Source organism: Urocitellus parryii, chromosome 1, assembly GCF_045843805.1.
Source record: "Urocitellus parryii isolate mUroPar1 chromosome 1, mUroPar1.hap1, whole genome shotgun sequence".
Classification (NCBI taxonomy): Eukaryota; Metazoa; Chordata; class Mammalia; order Rodentia; family Sciuridae; genus Urocitellus; species Urocitellus parryii.
In genome coordinates this window covers 78,128,673-78,143,467 of record NC_135531.1, presented here as the reverse complement: position 1 = coordinate 78,143,467, position 14,795 = coordinate 78,128,673, and the positions used below count along the sequence as shown (strand labels likewise).

Here is a 14,795-nt window from a genome sequence, read left to right as displayed (position 1 = left end):
ATTGGAAATGGGTTTCTTATGTAAACCAGTAAGGGATATGTCAGGGGGATGGGTGGGTACTAGACATTGAATCCAGGGACACTCTTACTACTGAGCCACATCTTTAGCCCTTTTTATTTTTAATTTTGAGACAGGGTCTTGCTAAGTTGCTGAGACTGGCCTCAAATTTGCAATTCTCCTGCCTCAGCTTTTTAAGAGGCTGGGATTACAAGTATGTGCCACCACACCCAGCCAATGAGGTATTTTTTTATTGATAAAAAATAAATGTAATGCAGAATGCATTACATTTCCTATTACACATATACAGCACAATTTTTCATATCTCTGATTGTATATAAAGTAGGTTGACACCAATTCGTATCTTCATACATGTACTTTGGATGATGATGTCTATCACATTCCACCATCCTTGTTAATCCCCTGCTCCCTCACTTTCCCTCCCACCCCCTCTGCCCTAAAGTAAATCACTGGAATTCACTGATGTTCCTTTGGAAAATTAAAATTTAATTTACAATACCAAATAGCAGACTTCATCTTGCTTGCCTTCCCTACTACACACCCTGACTGCCTCCTCTAAAAATTACACATAGCAACAGGATCTGGAACTCATCTTTGCTCAGAACATGACTTCAAAAAATGCAGACAAGAGAATGTCAGAGATTTGAAAAAAAAATGCATGAAGCTTAGGAAATTTACAAGGTTAGACCAGACTTGGAAATTAAGGATTCTAGAGTAAGAGATGGTATGTTTCTGAAATAAAGAGAAGAGTGGGACTTTAAAAGGAGAGCCAATTTAACAGAGGGATAGACTGTAAGAAGAAGAAAAGAGAGGTAAGGTCAGAAAAAATAAGAACCACTAAAATGACAGCTGCTAGAGATCTAGAGAATATTCCAAAGGGTTTAAGTTTATGGGCAATACCTCAGCTCTCTTCTCTAGGCCAAGAAAATAGGACATCTACACAAAGCCTTTATTTTCCAATCCTCCACTAAATTTATTCTGCATGTTTTGAATGTACCACCATAAATATACATATGCTTATTCTGGGGATTAGGGGCCAAGGTGGTTCTTTAAAAAGGAAGGCAAGGGGCTTCTTCCTCCTTTCTCTGATCTCCAATTTTGCAAGGAGGAGCGAAGAAGAGTTATGCCTAGATTGTTTTCACCTTCATCGCTTTCTACTTCATGCCCTGCTACCCCTTCACAGCCTTCTCCTTCTATCTGCTCAGCGGACTTCTAGATGCTTTTGATGGACATGCTGCTTGGGCCCTCAATCAAGGAACCCGGTTTGGAGTCATGTTGGACATGCTGACGGACTGATGCTCTACCATGTGTCTGTTGGTCAACCTGGCCCTGCTGTACTCTTGAGCTACCCTTGTCTTCCAGCTCAGCATGAGCTTGGATGTGGCCAGTCACTGGCTGCACCTCCACAGTTTTGTGGTCCTGGGTAGTGAGAGTCACAAGATGATCAACCTCTCTGGGAATCCAGTGCTTCAGATCCACTACACCTCCAGGCCTGCTCTGTTCACCCAATGTGCTGGAAATGAGTTCTTCTACTGCCTCCTCTACCTGTTCAATTTCTCCGAGGGACCCTTAGTTGGCTCTGTGGGGCTTTTCTGAATGGGTCTCTGGGTCACTGCCCCATCGCTTTGCTCAAGTCCCTCATCAGTTCATCCACCTGATCACAGCTGCCCACAACATGGCTGCCCTGGATGCGGCCGAGTGTGCCAAGAAGAAGTGACCCTGACAACTTCTGGAACCTCCCATCTGATTATTGTGCCACATGGCTTATTGTGCCACATGGCTTCCCTCCCCCTCCTAGGAGGCCCATTCTCATGTCTTCCTAATGTGTTCTCCAACCTGCTGGGATGGGGGCCAGTCTCTCTTTGGTGTTGTCACAATCTCTATAACCCTGAAGATTAGGCCCACCCTTGTGATCCCCAAAGACCTGGTCTACAAATCAAAGAGGATGCTCAGGAGGCCCCTGTGGTACCAGGCAGCCTATTTGAGGATTACACATCGCCACACATGTGGTTGGTTCAGCCCTGGCTTCTGGCCTGGCCTGAGGTTTTAGGGACACTTGAGAGAGATGGTGCAGGGTCCATGTTTCCCAAAAGGCAGGTAAGTCAGATCTCTGCCCCCTGCCACAGGAAGCCTGGGGCACCGTGCCCAGGAGGAAAGGGGCCGTCTAGATCCTTCCTATGGCAGTCTCCTCCATCGGGTCTACCCTGACCTTGAAAGCCTTGATAATAAAGGCAACAGCTTCTCTCTTCTGGACTTGGTTTCCTTTTAGACATTTTTGGATCAGGCCCTGGATTAAGGGGAGATTGGTAAAAAGGAAGATCTACCTGGATGTTTTCCCCCGGTTTGAGGCTGGCTCCTTTCTGTCATTCCAGAATGACAGAGAAAAGTCCTTCCGACCACCCACGCTCATGCCACATCTTCTCAACCCACCTTCATATGTCCCTGATGGTCATATTCTTGATATTTCTACCCCCCACTAGAGTGTAAACTCCCTGAGTGCACAGACTTCCTGTTCCTTTCTCTGTGGTTAGATGGATACTTACCTTAACCTGACATGCAGTAGTTACTTAATAAATATTCCAGAAAAGATTAGTTGGTTTCTCAGAGTGTGGCCCTTAGACCACTTATAGGTTATTCTCAGCATGCAACCTCTTGGACCTTCAGAATCAATCAGTCTCCAGAGATGAGCCCAGAAGTCTGCAATTTTAATAAACTCCACTTGATTCTTCCTCCTCCCTCCAAAAAAAAAAAAAAGGAAAGGAAGGATTTCCTTTCTCTGTGGACTTTGGTAAATGTTTTCATCATGGGAATTAAACCTATAAATGACAGACCATAGGAATGGTAGCATGGATAACAGTGTCCTGTGCTCCAACATACATCTCTAGGGCAGCCAGGGACATATTCCTTGGAATTTCAAAGGATAAATTTCACATGGATTATGGAAATATATTCTTTTTATTTTATATAAGTTTAATTATATACTACAAGTTTCACACATTAATTGTATAAAATAGACGGTGGCAGACCTGTTTATGGGGATCCACTCAATGTACATAAATGGAAAACTTCTATAATCTAGGCACAAAATAAAATAAGGTACACAATTGTGTCAAATAAATCTCTGGATCAGAACTTAGGCAAAGACCTGGATATCAGAATTGTTGAGTTGTGTGATTTGTTACCTTACATGATAGGATAAGTTGTTTCTGGGCAATGAAAACAGTAAAGAAATCAATCTCCTACTTTTTGCCCTAGGTCTATCAGATTTCTCATCTCTACAAGCTGCTGACCAGCATCTCATCCATTGGGAAGAAGGGGAACCTCAGAGGTTGTGCTTGGTCAAATGCATCCTTGTCAAAGGTGTTCTAGTAGCCTTTTGATGTTTGATATGGCTTGTGGATAGAACTCACTGTTGCTTGTGAGTTCCATTTCTGTCATTAACTTTCTTTTTCTAATCATCATCATTCTCTTCATCTCCTCTAACTTCTGCTCATTTCCCTCCTCCTCCTCCTCCTCCACCTCCTCCTCCTCCTCCACCTCCTCCTCTTCCTCCACCTCCTCCTCCTCCTCCACCTCCTCCTCCTCCTCCTCCTTAGTGGTAGTCTTTTTAAATTTGGGTCAAAGACATTGTGACCTCGGGTAAATTGCTTAATCCCTTGAAACCCCAGTTTCTCTTGAAACCTCATGTATAAAACTGATAACAATAGTAGTTCCCTTAAAGATTTTTTTTGTGTGTGAGATTCAAGTGATATAGGATCCTTAGTAGAGAGTAAGGACAGGGAAATTGCTTAGTTTGCTGCTATTATTAATGACAATAACCTATCACTTTCCACATAATATATCAATATATTTCCATATCAATAAATATTCACTGGTATGATTTTTAAGGTTGCGTAACTTTCCATTGTATAGCTACCCTATGGTTTATTAGTAATTAAATACTGTGATTCTCTTTGACTGACCACAACACTTCCAGCTAAAATTTGTTGGTTAAATATAAGTGTCTACTTTCATTCTCTCCTAAAACCCTTCAAAAACTACAATGAATGAATTCATGGAATAGGAATAATAGGAGTGAAGAGAAAAATGACAAAATTATGGGAGCAGAAAAGCAGATAATTTAGAAGACCCGATAAAACCGACCATCAAATGAGTGGCAGGAAAAGCCAAGAACTAAACCTTTGTACACCTTGGAACTTCCTTAGGCTTAGGAATTGGCAACTATAAAATAGATCTGGTCATCAGGATGAAAATAGATGCTAAAATAAAAAAAGATTGCTTGAAAGTCTGTTTGAGAAGTTTCTGACATCACACTCTCCACTGCCAGAAACTGTCCTTCTGCCACCCTTGAGAGAGATGGAAGGTTTCTTTCTCAGAGAGTAAAACTGGGGCTCACCAGGGACATCAGGCACCTTTAAAGCCGGAGGTTTCTCACTGAAACATGAAACATCCCTTGAGATACAATGGATGCTGAGTTCCCGAGGGTTCTGGTCCACTCCCCCAGGAATCTGACAGACCCAGAAGGAATGCCTTTGGGAAATACTCTGCTACCGGAATTCTCTCCTCTCATCCACTCAGCAGACCAATCTGCAGCAAAGCACACGGCTGTCAGTCCCCACTTAAATGATCACAGTCTTTCTTTCCTTGTTCTTCATGTGGCTCAGCAACCAAGTATCACCAGAGATCTGAGGAATGCCCTTACCATGAGAGAGGGGGCTGAAACCAAACAGGGGAAAACAAATTGCTGAACTACAAAGAGAGAGGAAATTTTAAAAAACAAACAAACGAAACTGGTATTAATATTCTAAACCTTGAGAGAACAGAGGCAAAGAAAAGGAAACAGTCATAAAGCAAAAATAATCTCTTGAAAATTAATAATATTAAGTGAAAAAACTCAGTAGAAGGGTTGAAATATACATTGAGAAAAATTCACAGAAAGTATGACAACAAAAAAGAAGAAATGTAAACAAGAGAAGAAAAGATAAGTTTATAGACAATGATTTGGTGGGAATATTTAAAGCGGATATTTTAAATCATAGAAACCAGCAGAATTTGGAGCTTGAGATAACATCAGAGAAGAATTCAAATTTTTGAGTCAAATTTTTGATTTGCAGTGTCAGACCCTTAAGACAGACACCAGTACGAAATTACTAGTGATCTAATTTTTTAAAAAAAGTTTTATGCCTAATACCAACAATGTTACGTGAGGTTTATTTGCAAGTCATAATATCAGTACATTACTTTTTAATCAAAGTAGAAAAAGCATAAGCTAGAAACATGAACTGGTGCAAAGAACATCCTCTTTATGTAAGTGTCTCCATTTAGCCTTCATAAGCTCACACAGGACAAGGTTGGGTGAACTCTCAACTCAAATGGCCATTTCTACAATAACAACTGTGATTCAGTAAAGGAAAATTGTTTAACCACCAGGTTTAATTTTCTTTTACCTTTATTTCTTATACTGCTAAGGTTCATTTGGAATGTCCTTAAGGTTCCATGTATTATAAGGTGCTGAAATTCATTTTGACAAGGTCATATTTATCCTAAAATAAAATAGAGAATTGAGATATTTAAGAAATCTTAGCATTTCATTTCCCTTAAGATATGTAGGTAATTGAGACAAATGTGTTTTTAAAGTTATCCTGCTTTATTTTACTTCTAGGCTTAATCTATGTCTATACCCCAGGAGACCATAAAGAGCAGGAAATGGTTAAGTACATTTGATTCATGTATCTCCACAGACAGCCAGTGATACCCAATAGAATCAACTGGCATCTTCCATTCCACACCAATTAAATCACAACCTGGGAGCTTAGGACCCAGGCAACGGTATTAAAAAGCTATTAAATGATTATAGTATGCAGCAGAAAATTATAATCACTGATAAACATAATCAAAAATGCAATTCAGGTTAAATATACTTTGAAAATTTGGTAATTGTAAAATATCTGCTTTTTGGAGGCTGTCTAGATATTGTGTTCAAATTGGTGACCACACTTGGTTAATTATTTTATATCTGGCACTAGGCTTTTGTGTGTGTGTGTGTGTGTGTGTGTGTGTGTGTGTGTATTTTCCCAGCATTTAGGTGCAGTAAGTCAGGAGTTGGAGCAAGAAGTGAAAAATTGATAAAAGTCTTGGAGTGCTTGGATAGCTTGGAGAAAAACCTGTCAATAAAAAAGTAATATTTCTAAAAAAGAGAACAATAATCCTATATCTAGTTTTTGTACCTTCATAGGAAAAACTTTAAAACCTACTGTCGGGGTACTGAATGTGGATCAACATCGATAAGCTACAGAGACAATCATAGTCTCTTTGATGCCTGGTGGTGAGAGCCCTTCAATTATGTGAGGAAATGGTCACTTGAACCTAAGGATTAGCTTCCTAATTGGCTCCAGAGAAGATATACATATGTTTTTCTTTGAGTAATCACTCTGTTTTTTCCCCTAAGTTCAGTGGCATTTTCTCTGAAGAGATAATAACAGAGCTAGCCTAACAGTGGAAAATAACCTCAGGCAGTCTATTTGAGATGAAGAAGGAGGAGGAGGAGGAAGAGAAGGAGGAGAAGGAAAGAAATGAGCAGAAGTTAGAGAAGATGAAGTCAATGATGATGATTTAAAAAAAGAAACTTAATGGAAGAAGAGAAGAAGAAGGAGTAGACCATGAAGTGGAATTGGAAGAGGAAGAGAAGCAGTAAGGGTAGAAGCAAATGTTAGTTGAGGGCCTCTTAGACTGTTTCTCATAGCCTTGAAGGGTATTTGTTGAAGTTCGTAGATTCTTGGGTCATGCACCATCTCAGAATGTAAAGGGGTTAGTTCTTAAGAATATGTATTTTAAGTAAGCACCCGAGGTACATGTTATGTGTAACAAACCATTTGAAAATTATTTCCCTACAATATTTGGGGCAAGAATGCCAAGTTTACAAAAACAACAAAAGATAGTAATATTTTAAAGTAAGATAAACGTAGGGAATGGTGCTCCTAGAATTAATTTGAAGACATGGACAGTTCTCTTTGATGCAAAGCCATGAAAATAACAAGAGAAGATAGTCTAACAGTCATACAGCTAACCTTTATTGAGCCCTGACCATGCACTGAGCCCTGTTTGAAGGGATTTATATGATTTAGACACATTCAGTTCTCATAAATAACAGGCAATGTTATTTCCTTTGTTCACAGAAGAGAAAACTGAAGCTTTAAGAGCTGTCCCAGGTAACTATGCTAGTAAGAGATAAAGGGGACTCAATGCTCAACTGCTCAAAATATTAAACTTCAAACTAATTCAGTAAATGAAGGGTGGGAGCACTGCAGACCTGAGCTCTGGTTTTAGCTCTGTTAGATTAACTATGAAAACATGGGTGTCCTTGCCTCCTTAGATTACTTACCTATACTCCCTTGATCATCATTCATGTAGGCTGGATCCAAACTTACCCACATGAAGTTAGGAAGGAAACTAAATCATTGTGTTACTATCCAGTCACACAGATAGAATCACAGGTTGGGCTGGTTACAATAGCAAGAGAGCAAGGTGAAAAGATAAACACAGTTTAAAAGATCCCCCTTTGACTATTTTCTCTATGTGCCTTATGATCTGACCACTGCTGATGTTGAATGTTGAACCCATATTTAACAACATCAAGTCAAAATAGTACTTTATTGTAAGGTATCACTTTTGGAGAACATGTTAAGAAATAGAAACCCTCTAGGTTTTATCAGTACCCTTAACTGATCACTGATTATTCTCCATCTTGAAATAAAATGCCAAGAACTGAAAGAGGAAAGGTATGGTACCAAGTCAGACATGTGAAGCCAGCTGCGAGAGCCATGAGTCAATCACTTCATACTCAACAATTCAGTGAACAGGAGTTAATAAATCTGTCCTCCCTCTCTATTCAGGCTTATGGGAAAATCAGTTAAGATTATACTACAGGACAATGAGAGAAAGAAAAGCCGAAGGGGAGGGGCTGGAGATGTAGCTCAGTGGTTGAGTGCTTGCCCAGCACATGTGAGTCCACACACACACACACACACACACACACACACACACACAAGATGAAAGGGAACACACAGAAAATTAGTAGGTAGGAAAAGAGAAGAGAAATATGAGTGTTGTGTGTCACAGCTCAACAGCTTTAGGCTTTGAAATCATTTCCACAGTCAACCTGCCTCCACAAACACACAACCTCCTCCAGACTCCAGGACTTGAAAACACTTGGCATAACAAACTGTGATGTAAGGAGAGAGCTTCTTCCCCACCCAACTCAGTAAAAATAACTCTCATTGACTTGTACTAGAAAGTACAAGTTATATATAATAATTCCATCAGGTATGTCACCTTTATGCTCCATTTTATAAATGAAGAAACTAAAGTAAAGAAGCTTGGCATAAGTTTTTGCAGTTTGATGTAACAACTCATAATTGACAATACACATTATTTGCTTGAGATAGGGTACCTACTGGCCTATCCTTCACTTTCTGCCTCTGAGTAGAGAGCCATGGAAACACAGGGTCAGATTTGAACATTGTAGAGTCTACAGGAGGCCCCAGGGAAGGATTGAAGACACAATCACAGCATTCCCAGGAGACAGGCAGACACCATAATTTAATGGGTAAGTCTGGCATAAGAGAAAATTCTGTCTGGGCTGGGGATATGGCTCAAGTGGTAGTGCACTTGCCTGGCATACGCTGGGCACTGGGTTCTATCCTCAATATCTTTATTTCATTTTTTATCACATAAAAAATGAAATAAAGATATTGTGTTCATCTTAAAAAAAAACTAAAAAATAAATATAAAAAAAGAGAAAATTCTGTTCATACACTTAATTCTCTCTACTATTTTTCCCTCTACTTTTGATAGGGTTAAGCATTCTTGTTCTTCACTATGGGGGAGGAAATTAGAGATGGAGTAAACACAATTGCAGAATTTGACACTTTGTCTTAGTATACAAGAATAATGGGGACCACTGTTCTCAGACCTGCACTTTCCAGTTTTAAAGAGGAGCCAATTTTTTATGAAACATCTCCTGAATTTAAATATTAGAAACTAATTTAGAGTTTTTTGAAATACATTTTTAGTTGCAGATGGTCACAATATTTTTATTTATTTATTTTTCTGTGGTGCTGAGGATGAAACCCAGTACCTTACACATGCAAGGCAGGTGCTCTACCACTGAGCTACAGGCCCAGCCCTAATTTAGAATTTTAAGGTAATGTGCTATGTACTAATTCTGCCGTAACACTTCTGTTTTCCCTTTCCACAATGACGATCAAAGGGTTCAAGGTGAGAAGAACAGATACAGGCAGCTGAGAATGGAGTTGTCAGTCTTAGGATGTGAATTGGTTTCAGATTTTTTTCCCCACCCCAGCACCAGCTGAAGGTTTGGTCACCTCAAGGTTTCTTAATAGCAAGTATTTATCCACTGAGAGATACATAGTGAACTGAACATAACTTCAACTTTGCTTCTCGCCTCCTTCTAGTGAATTCTGGATTAATCTGTGTATTGTTTAATAAATGATAATCTTGAAATACTGCATTGAGATACATATAAACAAGCAGGGAAAAATAGACCTTCAATGATTATCTCTATTAATGGTTAAAGGAGTGTTACAATCCTGATCCCAGATATGACAAGCAAGAAATACAATCAGTAAAACTGAAAAGCAATCTCCTGATTTCTCGTATGTGGTAAGTTCAATATAAGAGTAAATTTATTCTGAGACATCTGAAATAGCATCAGAAATCACTGCAAAATGTTAGAAGAATAAATATCAGTGCTTGAAGGCCATAAGTGGTTAAAAATTCTCAGTTCCAAGAATAAAAGGGAGGTGAGTTCCCATCAGTAGATGATCATAAAATTCAGAACAAGTAAAAATTTGGTTTGTGTACTCAAAAAAAATGTTGATCAATGACACCTAACATAACATAGGAAAAATTATGATATTGCAAGCCAAAGCTAGTTCTTTATATATAAAATGGCCATTATCTATCTGAACACTTCATTTCATGTGACAAGATGTTTCTGCTATCTGGTAAAGCAAATTAGTAACAGTGCCGATTATTAGATCAATTTTAACTTGTAGCAGATTTTTTGGTGGGTCAGCCTTCTTTTCTTTCTAAATCTTATTACTACTGTGAATGAAGACACTAATGTTTACTGACACTTACATATATAACTTGAAGCTAGGAGCAAATCATTGGATGATAACATCAAAATTCCAAATATCTTCAGAACCTGAAATTCAGTGGAAAAAAAATATCAACTTTCACACTCTGAGCTCTCTCTCTCCCCATATACATATAGAAAAAGTAAAAACTATACAAATCAGGTTAGAAGTGACTTAATATCAAGCACATGTGAATAATAACAGATATTAGTAGAATATTTGTTAAGTAAGAAAAAAATAAAACCAATTCTATTTTAAGCAATGATAGAAAAAAAGTTTCCTAAAGGAGACAAAATTCCTGCTCAAATTTGCATAACTGTAGCCAACTATACATTTCACACTTCAGCCTCAGTACCTATATTAAAAATTATGTTTAAAAGATCCTATTCAGACATGAGTAACCACAATACAAAAGTTTTTAAAATATGAGGGGTATTTAACTAGAGTAGAAAAAAATTTAACAGGACATAATAATCTGCCTTCAAAATATGAAGAGCTAGAGCTATCATGTAGAAAAGAGACTTGTCAGAGTGTTTCTATAGGGAGAATTAGCATGCTTGACTGGAAGTAGGTAATGAGGGAAGATTTATGTCATTGCAAGGATGGACTTTGTTACCATTGTGCCAATCTAAACCACAGAAGTTGCTTTGGGAGACCATGATTACCTGACAACTTGCTAGGAATACTTCTGAGGAGTGTCATGCATGTAAGGGGTGTTAACTTGTTAACTAGATCTCAAACTTCATGTGGAATGATTCACCAAAGACTCATTAAGTTCTGAATCAGTAGTTCTGGGTGGGAGTTGATGGCCTGTATTTCTAATAAGCTCCCTACTGGTGCCTGTAGTGCTGGCATGTGGACCACATGTTATAAAGCAAGGAACTAGATAACATTCAGGTAATTTTTTCAACACTAAGCATTTATAATCCTCATAGAAAAGTATACCTCAGGAGAAAAGAAAGTAGTTATATATGAGACATTCCTTGGGAAACTGACAGTGTTTGAGAGTGCAAACCAAATTTATGCAAACCAAAAGCATAAGCATTTCCTGGAAAAACAAGCAGGAATATTCTGATTCCCTTGGTAAATGCATATTTTTAAAGAATCTCCTCTAAATAAGGAAAATTTGTTACTAAATACTTGTATACAATTATGTTTAATTATCCATTTTCATTAAAATATTTTTTTCAGTACTAGGAATTGAACCAAGGGATGCTTTAGCAGGGACCTACATCCCCAGCCCTTTTAATTTTTAATTTTGAGACAGGGTCCCTACTAAGTTGCTGAGGCTAGCCTCAAATTTGCAATCCTCCTGCCTTAGCCTCCTGGGTAGCTGGGATTACAGGGATGAGTTACCACACTTGACTAATAACCATTTTCAACAATTGGAATTAATAGCATCCATTGCTTCAAGTTTAATAATTCTAAATTAAATTCAATATTTTAAGTGTTCATCTATTTTATTCAGCAAAATCTTCATTCACTTCAGAAACTTTTGAAGTACAGGCTTCATTTTGTTATTCTCTTACCTCTCTTTCTATGATCAGTGCTTCCTAACAGTTAATTATGTCTCTCAAGATATTTGGTCTTCTTATTCCTAGTGAAACCCTGGCTAGCAGCTTGATGCTGAGCTCCTAGAACTCAGTTAAGCAGACTAGCTATGACATTGATATCTACTTCAGCAACCTGATACAAGTAAGTCCCTTTTCATGACATGAAAAGGGTCTATGAATCTGCTGGAGGAATTTATATTTTAAGTGTGTGTAATTAGTATAACATGCCCAGCAAAATTTGGTCATGGGAGAAGAAATAATGAAGAAGCAAGTCAGGTATTCCTGTCAAGTGTGTCTTTTACATGTGTCCCTAATATTAGTCTTCCCATATACTAAATACTTTTATCCTAAAGCTGGTCCTTGGTAACTTCTCTTAAATTCATGTGTATTTTCCAATTTGGAATTTCAATTTTATTTTGTGATACTTGACATATAAAATTTGAATAGATTCTATATCTATATGCATCACCAGGTGAAATTATAATGGTGATTTTGACAAGGAAATTAAAGGAAGCACTATTATATTATTTAAAATCAAATAATCAAAATTGCAAGTTGTTGAATGGTCATAGAGTGTTTTAATAACATTTTTTATTATGCAAAGAAGTTTCAGTGACAGTGCTATCAAAAATTTGAAAAGATAACTGAATGTGGTGGTACATGCCTATAATCCCAGCTAGTTGGGAGGCCAAGACAGAAGGATTGAAAATTCAAGTCCAGCCAGAGCAACTTGGCACAAAATAAAATAAAATAAAAATTTTAAAAGGGGCTAGAGGTAGTTAAGTGGTAGAATACCCTTGGGTTCAATCCCCAGTACTTAAAACATTTTTTAAAAAAGAACATTCATCTTTAAAATGCTTTGATTAGAAATGACATTAAATACTTTTCAGGCATTAAACCTGATATACAAAGTTATATTGATGGAAGTATATTCATATTTCTCAAAGTCATCTATATTCAATTTTAATATATTGCCCAAAATGGTGTATTTTACTTTCTTGTAATTATGTAATATAAAAAAGTCTTCATCAAGTCCCCAAATTTCCTCCAATTTATTTAAGTATGTCATACAAATATCATTATATTCTGTGTTGGGAAACACCATTATAAGTAATTTTTCCTCTATAAATATACTCTGTTACAAAATAGCTTCTAGTTTAATTTTAGACTAATTGATTACACATTCAACTTCATGTACAATTGCTATTACCCTCAGCAAACAATTGTCTACATGACAATTAGAAAATGTTAAATTAAAGTTACTTCTTCACCCTTTCTTTTTTCCTTATTTGAAACACGGTCTCACTATGCTACCCAGGCTGGCCTCTAACTCTGAGCTCAAGTGATCCTCCTGATTCAGACTCCCAAGTAGCTGAAACTATAGGAGCACATTGACACCTGATTTCTTGCCCCTTCTCCAGTGTCTCTTGAAAGTCTTAAAATATTATTATTCAAGGCTCAAAATGTTATTTTCCTTGACCTGGATGTTTATATATATATATACTCTGCAACAAACCATTAAGTACATTGTTTAGTGTACATGAAAGGGTATATTTTATTCCACATCAACAAAGGTTTAAACCATTTGTTTTCTAAGACTAACAAAATCTGGCAATCTATAGGAATGTGTTCTTACCTCCTGCTTATACTAGCCTTGTTCTTGTTACTCCCAAGAAAACCTAATAAATTATTAACTGTCATTGGGCAGTTGGGAGAAGTCATGAAAAGCATGACATTTAATAATTCATAATAGAAACATAGGCCTTTTTAGTTTCTGATACCCTGGTTCGTATATAAATTAATCAGATCAAAGGAATGCTATTAATCTCAACTTAAGAGTTATCAGTGGCTTTTCCAATCCATGTAAAACATGATATATGTGGGCCTGAATCCAAAAACCAGGATAAAACTAGCCATTGATATGGAAACTTTAATGTGGATTCTAAATATATTTATACCCATACCTTGGCAGAAATTCATTTCTTTTGCATCCCAGAAGTTGTCTGAAATAAGATCCTTTGGATAAAATTCAGGCAATTTCAGTATAAATATGGATATGTATTTGTGGAAAGTGAGAATTTCATTTACCTTATTAAATACGTCAATTACATGTTTATTCCAAGCCTGTATGGTATTCCACTTAAGATAAATGAGACACTGACCTAATTGCTAACACTGTCCCAAGCTGATTTACTTGAATAATAATAAGAAAGAGACAAGCATGTTCCTGCTCTGACCATATCTACCATTACCAAACATGTACCACAGGTTTCCCTTGCCTTTGCTAGCATCTATCTGTAGGTAGAATGAAACACTCTAGAGAGCTAGTGAAAGATTTGCTCTATTTGTGTACAGTGATTCGAAGAGCATTCCACTGTCATGTATAACTGATTAGAATAAATTAAAAAAAATTTTAAAGAATAAAAAAAAAAGGAAGACAGCTCACCCAGCCATCAACATGCACATGTGAATTTACAGAGCAGACAACAGAGCTATTAATCGTGGCCCTCACATCTCACATGAGAGTTACATTGTAAATCATTTAGCTTCATCACATGTCTTATTAGCTTAGGCCTTTGTTTTGATAAAGGATGTTTTATGTTTAATGAAATTATCAGTCTAGTCTACATTTCTGCAAGCCCAGAGGAAATCAAGAGTTAGCACTTCTGAGCCTTATCCTCCACCAAGTCTTGTCTCTTTTGCTTCTTGTAAAAAGCATCTTTTGCTTTCTTTCTCCCTATATCTTTGTTTTCTTTCCAATCTGCTTCCTTTTCTTTCCACAGGCTAGATTGCGCCCCCCAGCGGTTGGGAGTATTTTTAAATGATTTTTCTTTTTAATCTCGGTCTCGGTACACTTGTTCACTTGTGTCTCACTGCAATTTTACTTTGGGGGGCTGAGTCCAACCCGTTTCACAAACTAGGATGCAAAAGTCTTGATCACGAGCAAAACCACACTCCCTCCTGTGGCCAATTCCCTATTTGCTATTCTAACGAAGGGAAAGGCACCAGTCAAAAGGAAACAACTTGGAACTGGGTAGCTGCAGAAGAGATTTCTTTGGTGCTC

At 37.5% G+C, this 14,795-nt stretch overlaps 1 long non-coding RNA gene and 1 pseudogene across 4 annotated transcripts in view; one reads left to right on the top strand and one right to left on the bottom strand.

Moving 5' to 3' along the window:
• LOC144255745 (uncharacterized) overlaps positions 1–14,795 on the bottom strand; it is a 471,309-nt gene that overhangs the window by 50,022 nt on the left and 406,492 nt on the right. The window lies entirely within an intron of this gene.
• LOC113180757 (CDP-diacylglycerol--inositol 3-phosphatidyltransferase pseudogene) lies at positions 1,291–1,735 on the top strand (annotated as a pseudogene).